Genomic DNA, 6,884 nt, shown 5'->3' with positions numbered 1-6,884 from the left:
ACGTCAGGCTCCACCGTGCACCAACCACAACGCTCCCAATCACCGGAATATTAATCACCGTCACCTGCACATCATTATCACCTTCATCACCATCAGTATTTAAGAGCACTCACACCCTGCACTCACTGTCTGGTCTCGTTGAGCTATACTTACCTGTATGCTTACCTCAAGGACTCCCACGATCGCTACTTACCTGTCTCCTGTGCTACCTGATCTCCTAGTGTGTTCCTCGTCTGCGTGTGAGTGCTCCTCCGTCTCCTGTGTTCTCCTGCTCTATCCAGTTCCGAGTCTCCACCATCTGCAATCACAAAAGGACAGTAACTATCACCAGACTTTACCATTGCTCACCTGCTTCACTCTGCTTTCCATATCTGCTCACTGGTTATCAATAAAGACTACTTACCTTTTGTACATCTGTGTCCGACCCCTCTGTATCATAACACCTTGTTAGCTGACCAGTAGGGGTGTGACAATACAGGGTTAGTTCACCCCAAAATGAAAATTATGTCATTAATTACACACCCTCATGCCATTCCAGACTTGTTAGATTTTCATTTGTCTTCAGAACACAAATTAAATGAAATCTGAGAGAATGTCTGTTTGTTTATACATTTACAAATGTTATTAATCAGATGTTATTATTTTCATTTCCTTGTACAGATGGCAGACTTAACTGTGCAGAGAAGGGCTACTGCTCTTCGGGGTCTTCCTTTTTATTTCAAGGAACATGGAACCATATGCAAGACTATTCTGGTAATTTTTTTTATATTCTCTACTGTTCTTTGAAAATTAATGGGATCATGTTGTTTTGTCACTGCGTGTCGCTGGCAGTGTGAATGGGACTAACCTCCCTCAAAAGGCATTTTCTCCACCTAGTCACCCATAAATCTTGTACCCTCTAGTCACCTATCTAGTCACCCTAGCAAATCTCCTCCATTAAATCAGGTGCTTATGACTTAAGTATAAATAAATTAATAAATACATAAATGCATAATTTAATAAATAAATAAATGTAGAAATGCATAAATAAATGAATAATTAAATAATAAAATTCTAAAATAGATAAATGCAGCTATGCATAAATGAATGAATACATGAATAATTTTGTCCAAAGAATATTTTTTTAAATTGCGCTATGTTTGTACCATTTGTGTTATACTACATTTATGTATTTCTACATTTATTTATTTTACCAGTCAGAACAACCGTTTCTGTTAGGACCACTGGCTCAGCTGTTGCTGGATGTAGCTGACCAGCTTGAAAACAGTATGTTTCTCCAGTTTATATCTGATAGGTTGGTAAAATAATAAGTAGCTAAATGAATAGCTGATATACAGTACTGTGCAAAAGTCTTAGGCATGTTGGTATTTTCATACAAAAAGTTTTTAAGCCAGTTATTTATATCTTTTACTGTAGTGTGTCATTTCCAAACATTCATTTTGCAATTAATTGTAATAATCCAGTGAGATTTTTGTATGCATAAAGAGTCTGACAATAGTCTCTATGCTCCACATGGAGATCTGATCTCATCTTCATTGAGTCTGTCTGTGATTACATACAAAACTGAGATGGACTAAATCCAGAAGAACTGTGACACTTGAGGAAACCTTCCTGCAAAACTACATGAATAGGTGTAAGAATAGTTGCAGGTGACAAAAGCAGTGTTTCCCACAGGATTTTGTGAGACTGTGGTGGGTGGACACCAGTCCCTCTATGGGGGTCTGGGGGCATGCCCCCCCTGGAGGAAAATTTTGTACATTTTAAATTTAAATGCATAAATCTGGTGCATTCTGAGACCAAAATTTAAGTGATTAGATCAATGAAGAAATTTGTTATCTTGTAAACAATTTTGTGCTCTAATAGTAATTTATTTATTGGTGATGGCAGGGCACATTAGTCACGTACACAACATATAGTAGGCTAAATGATAGGTAATATGTGGTCAAACATGTAGAGTATACATTTAATCCATTAAAAAATATGTAGCAAAAGAGGTTACCTTTGTTGAATTAATTTATTTATAGAATAATTAGTGGAGGGATGTATCTACAGATCTGTATTTGTAAAACTAATGGCCACTCTTTGATTTGTTAAACACAATCCAGAATGCACTAAACACACTACTTCATTATAGAAAAAAATAACAAATGAATAAAAATATATAATCATAAGCTGACCAATAAATAAATAAATAATCTAGGTGACTATATAATTCAGCAGCAAAAAGTATGCTAGCCTAATTCTTGAAAAAAAACTTTGCACAGTAATTTTATAAAATCTGAATGTTAATAAAGTTTAAAATTACTATATGCATTCTTATGAAAGGAAAAAAAAAAAACATTTACATTTGATTTATATATTAATGTAAAGACATATGTATTTATAATAATCTAAGATTAAAATACATTTAAAAATTTATTTTAAATGTATTGAGCAGCTGTTTAATGAGAACAAAATAGGCTATTGATAAGAACGAAAGAACAAAATAGGCTATTAATAATCTTTCAGTGTGCAAAACCATGATAATATGAAACGCTTCAAAACAGCAGCAAAAAAAAACGCTAATGCACATCCCGGGTGCATAATGATGTGCTTGAAGCAATATCGAGTCAGAGCACGCAGTTGCGCAGCGCATTGAAAAGTTCACGGCACAAAGATAACCCCTGTGTATATCTGCAACTAAGACTTTATTGATCGTATGTTTCTTTTCAGTTTTAAATACCAGTTATTGTGCTTGTGACACCAATTCATAGTCCTTGTGTTGTGCGATCTAACTGTAGCCAGTATGACATCGTTCAGAAACAGCAATAAACTCCAGCAAGATTGTCATTTTATGCAAATCCACAGCCCTTTATCTACATATCAAGTATTATAATGGGAATATATCATATTGGAGAGTTTTACCGTGCAGACTGTCGTTACCGAACGCGATGCGCTGTTTGAGTGCTGAACAGAGAATGATTGACAGCTGCAGCGGAGAGAAGACGAGTTTCTTTGAACTTAAATTTAACAATGTACATATTCTTCCGTCCTCACATGAAGCTATGGAATGGCTTCAGATGAGTTTGAATATAGTGCACAAAAACTTAATTGGTGCAAGTCTATTTCTGTTGCCCTATGACTCAATTATCAGTCGATTATTTAAATATCGCGACAGGCGTACTTTGAGACTGTGGCGGGACAAATTAGAATGTGGCGGGCCGCCACAGTCTAGTCAATGTATCGGAAACACTGCAAAAGCCATTTCAAACGCAAAGGGTGCTCACTACAAATATCGTTTTGATTTAGTTAATAAAAGTTAATTCATAAATAAAAGCTATTTATGTTATTATTTTTGACAGCATTCTCACTTTAAAGCATTCTGATAAGTGCCCAAACTTCACAGTACTATAGTTTTGCAGGTAGGTTTCCTCAAGTGTCTGGGAGACGCTGCCTTAGTTTTTCTGGATTTAATCTGTCTCAGTTTTTTTCTGTTTCTTCATGTAATCACAGACAGACTCGATGATGGTGAGATCAGATCATACCGGCTGCTATCAGACTTCTTGTGCATAAAAAAATACACAATTAATTGAAAAATGAATGTTTGGAAATGTAAACTGATATTTCCTACTGACACACTACAGTAAAAGATATAAATAACTGGCTTAAAAACATTTTCCGTGTGAAAATATCAATGTGTCTAAGACTTTTGCACAGTACTGTACATCAGATATACTAATCAGACCGTTTTTGTGTAGAATTATTGGCAAATTTGCCTCCTACGTCACTTGCTTCCAGACATCCAGTGGACAGTAGATTTCTACAGCAAGATTTTAAAATGCTAAATTACTGAGCTACGCTATAACTAGGGATTGATGGTTTTTAGTCGAAAGAAAAATGGAAAATTTTAGTGGCAGAAAAATAAATGCACAAAATATCTTAAGCCCCCCTTCCATCAGTGCTTGCACAGTTTCACTGTAACTGTTATCAAAGGACAATTGTATCAGCCCATCATAACAACGAATAAACCAATAAATATAATAAGAAAAGCTCAAAAGAAGCAGACAGAAAATGACAAGCGGTTAAATAATAATAGTTGTATAACATCAGTGCTTGCACACACTTTCACCTCAGCCATTATCCAACCCTTATGGTTGACTATAAAACAACATAAAGCGCAGTCCCATGTATCAATCAGGTTTTGTCATTTACTGCTTATGGCACCTAATTCTACACAAAAACGGTCTGAATAATATATCTGCTAGTTATTATTTTATGAACCTATCAGATATAAACTTTGTAATTCTTTGTTAAAATTTGTAATACATGCATGGCCAAATTAAACCAGGGGGAACCACCATGAAATCTTTCAGAACAACAATCCTAATTAGACACTAGTGTTGTCAAAAAAAATATTACTTCGATACATATTGATACTAAAAATATCTGAAATGGTTCCAATACACTTTCTCTGCAGTATTGATACACCTGTTTCAGCTGCACGTTCTCACTCTTTCTTCTCTCCGATGGTGAAGTGACATTCACTCTTCTCATTTGCTCTGAATAGTTGAAATAGTGCTTGTATTGTGAATCCTTTTAGTCATTCCTACAAGTTTCATGCTCACACCAAAAGCATGTGCACCACTGATCTATATAAGTGGCATGCACAAAGCCTTCTGTCAGGTAGCTTTTGAGTTGCAAGTACCAAAATGAGTGGTTTGCTCCGCTTAAACAGTCAAATACACACAAAATTGTAAACGCCTGTATTGGTGAGTGGTCAGTTAAGCCATCAGTTTTGGAATGTAAATGGTTGTGAAAGATAATGCATGTTGTGTAACTGTATATTGGATCCGTGCATAAGCTCTTAAAGAGACAGCAGTCTAATAAGCCTGCTGCTGTCTGTCATGTTAATCAAAGAGAAAAAGACAAATCAAATCACTCTACTCTTGACTGAATAAATTTTGTAAGTGTAAGCATTCATCTGTATTTAATTTTTACAATGAAGACTAACCAGGGTTATTTTACATCTGATTACTTTGATTTATGTAGTATTTCTTAGTTCTCATCTTATTATTGACTTTTTTTATGAAAATGAAATTTTGCAATTTTTTTTTGTACATTCTGTCAATTATATTTCTTAGAAGTCTGTATCAGCCGGTCACACTATATATTTTAAAGTGGGAACTTTTTAATATTTTATTAAATAGCGAGAATATGGGGAATGAAGATGTTTTGTATTGTTCTGGATTTATTCACTATCAGTATTAATATTGCTATTTTATACTTTTTACAGAGTTCAGAGGCATTGGAGCATCACAAAGTTGGAATGAAAATGGGAATTCTTGAAGTGGTGAGCAGCAACAGTTCCACTTCAAGATCCCTCTCCGATGTGGTAAATGTTGCAATTGTCCTTGAAGAGGAAGTTGTCCTGGAAAACATGGGAGACTTTGTGAGTGCGTTCATTGTCCTCTTTGGCATGCTCTACGCACTTAACATGGAGTACAACAAGGACTTAAGATATACTTTTGAATTCATTCAGAAGGTCTTTTTGAACATGGGAACTGAGTGCAGCAAAAAAGTGCAAACTCTGATGAGCAAATTATTGGAAAACTAAGTGAAATTTCACTTAACCCTCACGGGAGAAGTACCCTTAAGCTCAAAGTACCTTTTGTGAGAATGTTTTTTGCTGCTTTCTATATATCTGTAAATGTGTTTACATGCTTAATATTTGATGAGTAAGATGCAGTTTCATGAGCTCATATTAAGATGAAATTAACTATAATAAACTAAACACAACCCTGAAGTAATTTTTTACTTCAGACTTTTGCAGCGTTTCAAATATTTGTAAATGTTTTACAAAAATTCAAGTAAATTTACACTGAATATTTAAAGTAACCCTCTCCTGTTACTTGCATTTTATGTTGTGTTGACGTTTTTGCACTTTAGCAAATATTAACATAATATTTTAAATTATTTAAATGTTTAATATTGTTAGTGCAGTTTCATAAATGTAGTACCTAAATACCAAAATGTCAGTGAAATTTCTCTAAACACTGATAATACATGTTTTTTAAATAATTGTTTTGTTAATGTAAGATCTAAGGTCTAATGAGTTTTGTGTATCTTGGAATCCTGAATTGAAATGCATGATTTTTATCTACTAAGGTCTACTGTGCAGAAATGTTCAATGTATTTACCATTTAAGGTATTTTCACAATACTGTTGTAGATTTAATAAAATGTATTAAATAAAATGTGGCAGTATGGCTTGAGTGTTTAATATATATATATATATATTTTTTTTTTTTTTCTTTTGGGGCAACGGGGAATAAACAATACAGTGAAGTTGCTTTACTAATATAAATTTACCAAAATACATTTTTAGTTTAGGTAAAACTAAAAAGGAATGCTACTACAATTTAAAATGTATAATTGGGCCAATAACATGGGTTGGTAAACTAATTTCTTTTCAATTGTTTTAACGAATTATTTCTCATTGAGCCAATGTTAACAGACTATTGCTACAATTGATAAAATTACATTTACAGAATTTCACTTGGGCCAATTGAAAATTTTAGATGTGACCAGTCACTAGAAAATTTTGAGTTGGGAAGATTATAAATTTTTTCCTCCCCGAAATCACCATATATGGAGCTTACGACACCTAGTTTTACTATAGTAAAACTAGGTGTCGTAAGCTCCATATATGGTGATTTCGGGGAGGAGACAGGGTGGAGATGCACGTACGCACAATCTTCCGTTGACTGGGATTTATAAAAGGATTTGTGCGCAGGTTCTGGCGTACGCATGGTTTTATAAATCTGATTTTTTTTTTGTGCGTACGTACACTTTTAGGACGAAATCTACGCAAAGTTTTATAAATGAGGCCCCTGGTCAGACAATCGT

General features: G+C 34.3%; 1 long non-coding RNA gene across 1 annotated transcript; it reads left to right on the top strand.

Moving 5' to 3' along the window:
- Window positions 1-594: 594 nt before the first annotated feature.
- LOC125243911 lies at window positions 595-6,232 on the top strand. Its single transcript, XR_007179178.1, has 2 exons — window positions 595-753; window positions 5,273-6,232. It is a non-coding gene; the product is annotated as an uncharacterized LOC125243911 (long non-coding RNA).
- The last annotated feature ends 652 nt before the right edge of the window (window positions 6,233-6,884 follow it).

This window comes from Megalobrama amblycephala, linkage group LG13, assembly GCF_018812025.1.
Source record: "Megalobrama amblycephala isolate DHTTF-2021 linkage group LG13, ASM1881202v1, whole genome shotgun sequence".
In the NCBI taxonomy this organism is placed as follows: Eukaryota; Metazoa; Chordata; class Actinopteri; order Cypriniformes; family Xenocyprididae; genus Megalobrama; species Megalobrama amblycephala.
The sequence above is the reverse complement of the archived record's forward strand: the minus strand, read 5'-3'. Positions and strand labels throughout refer to the sequence as shown.